Consider the following 3,184-nt stretch of genomic DNA (forward strand, 5'->3'; position numbering starts at 1 on the left):
CGGCAGGTGGACTCTCAATCACTGCGCCACCAGGGAAGCCCCTACATGACTCTTTTTGAATTATGGTTTTCTCAGGGCATATGCCCAGTAGTGGGATTACTGGGTCATATGGTAGCTCTATGTTTGTTTTTTAAGGAACCTCCATACTGTTCTCCATAGTGGTTGTATTAATTTACATTCCCACCAACAATGCAGGGGGGTTCCCTTTTCTCCACACCCTCTCCAGCATTTATTGTTTGTAGATTTTTTGATGATGGCCATTCTGACCAGTGTGAGGTGATACCTCATTGAAACACCACAGTAATATTTGTGAAATCTATCTACCTATATACATATTGCTCAAACCATCAGTGGAAGCTAAAATTAATGAGTGATGAGAAATAGGATATTTACATAAGCTTAAAGTATTTCCACACAAAATACTTATTAATTACAAAGGGGGAAATATTAACATTGAAAGGAGAAGCCTGACAGACACCATTTAGCCATGTGATCAGAGTTAACATTACCAGTAATAGGATATAATGCCATGATATATTCCACTATATGATGTACTGAGAAGGGCATAACCTCACTTCTGTTTTATTTTTGTCAAAAAATAGTAACAAGTATCTAATTATGAGAAAGCACTGGACAAACACAAATTGAGGGATGTTCTAAAAAATAACTGGCATGAACTCTTCAAAAGTGCCAAGAACATGAAATAATGAGGAACTATCACAGATTGAAGAACCCCCCAAAACAACTAAATGCAATATGGGAACGTGGATTGAACCTTGGACCAGATAAAAAGGATATTAGCAGAAAAACTGGCAAATTTCTAATAAGGCCTGCATATTAGTTAATAGTATGGCATCAATGTTAATTTCTTGTTTTGTTTTTAATTGAACTATAGTTGACTTACAATATTTATTAGTTTTAGGTGTACAACATAGTGATTTGATATTTTTATAGATTATACTCCTTATAGAGTAATTGCAAAGTACTGGCTATATTCCCTGTGCTGTACAAATATATCCTTGTAACTTATTTATTTCACACCTGGTGGTTTGTACCTCTTAATTCCCTTCACTTATTTTGGCCCCCCCTCAGCCCCTCCCCTCTGGTAACAACTAGCTTGTTATCTGTATCTGTCTGTTTCTGTTTTGTTATATTTGTTCATTTGTTTTATTTTCCACATATAAAATTTGTTTTTTTTTTTTTTTTAATAAATTTATTTATTTATTTATTTTTGGCTGTGTTGGGTCTTCGTTTCTGTGCGAAGGCTTTCTCCAGTTGCGGCGAGCGGGGGCCACTCTTCATCGTGGTGCGCGGGCCTCTCACTGTCGCGGACTCTCTTGCTGCGGAGCACAGGCTCCAGTCACGCAGGCTCAGTAGCTGTGGCGCACGGGCTTAGTTGCTCCGTGGCATGTGGGATCTTCCCAGACAAGGGCTCGAACCCGTGTCCCCTGCATTGGCAGGCAGATTCTCAACCACTGCGCCACCAGGGAAGCCCAAATTTCTTGGTTTTAATAACTGAACTATGGTTATATAAGATGCAAAATTGTGGGAAACTGGGTGAAAGGTAAACAAGAATTCTTTGTATAATTTTTTTTTCTTTTTTCTTGCGATATGTGGGCCTCTCACTGTCGTGGCCTTTCTCGTTGTCGGACGCGCAAGCTCAGCGCCCACGGCTCACGGGCCCAGCCGCTCCACGGCATGTGGGATCCTCCCGTACCGGGGCACGAACCCGTATCCCCTGCATCGGCAGGCGGACTCTCAACCACTGCGCCACCAGGGAGGCCCCTTTGTATAATTTGTGCAACTTTTCTGGAAGTCTGAATTCAATAAAAAAAAAAAAAAATCTTTCAAAAAACTTCACAGTTTACCCTAGTGAATTTGTCTCATCTAAGATAATCCAAGTGTTTTGAGAGACTATTTCAACATGCATCATGGTTAGCTAGTTCCAGTGGTCTGAAAAACGTTATTAAAGTTAACAATGATTTCTGACTACCACAGGTAAAATTAATGTTCAGGCCAAACTGAAATAAATACTCCTTGTGACTCAACACACACACACACACACACACACACACACACACACACACACACACCCTCTGTTATGTATCACTCCTGGCTCCCCCGCTCTCTGGGGAATGGGGGAATGGTAAGAAAGTACACTCATGATTGACTTCACACATTTTCCTTCATTCTTTTTTTTCTTTCTTGGCTTTTTCTCCTGGAGATAGAGGGCCTTTTTATTTCTCCATCTGACAGAAACTGCCTTGGTTCCTACCCTTCTTCTTCCTTACATGACATTCACTTTACCCTTTACTTGGATGAGGTAGCAAAAGTGTGGCGTGGGAAGAAACTCATAAATGAGTCCCTCTCAAGATGCACTGAGAAGTAGTTAAAAATATTACCTCTGGAAGATCTATAGACTGCTCTATACATTTTAATACCTAATGATCCTCCCAAGTTAGTTCCCTGAAGTTTAATTTTATCTTCCTGGTTATACTGTTATGTCCCTGAGGGCCAGGTTGATCTCTTACACATCATTTGTGTCCCCATAGCGTGTAAAAAACACCAACTAGTCAGTGTATATTTTGCTGATTGTTTGAAGTAGATTAATCACAAATCACTTTGAGTAGAGTACTAAAGGAGTGTGGGATAGTGATCTATGAAGAGCAAAGCCCATGATTCACCTTCCTACTTGTTTTTGTAAGGTTAGTCAATCCTATAAAAAAAGTTTGCCCATAGCCAACCTTAAGTTTGCCACTTTGCTCTTCTGTACTATAAATGTTCTCAGCTATGGAAAATCATCATATGCTCTTTCAACTTAAAGACCACACATATCATAAATAACTTTGAAATTTTCTATGGGAATATGATAAATAAAATGTTACAATTTGAGAGCATATGATTGAAAAAGCTATTCATGATCTGAACCTTCATGTTTCAAGAAATTCTTGGAGAAAACACTATTGCAATCGTAAGAATCCTAGCTCCATCCTTTGAAATGTGAGGAGTTTAAAGAAAGTTTTATTTAAATCTAAGATAGGATCAAAAGGTGAGTGTGGACAAATGAAGTAATATGTGTGAAGATTTAATAGTTGAATATAACTCATGCAATATTAGAGTTTGTTGAGAAATCAAAGCCTTAGAGTCAAATGTACAGGCATTTGGTACAGGCACAGGAAAGAGT

Source organism: Lipotes vexillifer, unplaced genomic scaffold (genome assembly GCF_000442215.2).
Source record: "Lipotes vexillifer unplaced genomic scaffold, Lipotes_vexillifer_v1.1 scaffold1822, whole genome shotgun sequence".
NCBI classification, from domain to species: Eukaryota; Metazoa; Chordata; class Mammalia; order Artiodactyla; family Lipotidae; genus Lipotes; species Lipotes vexillifer.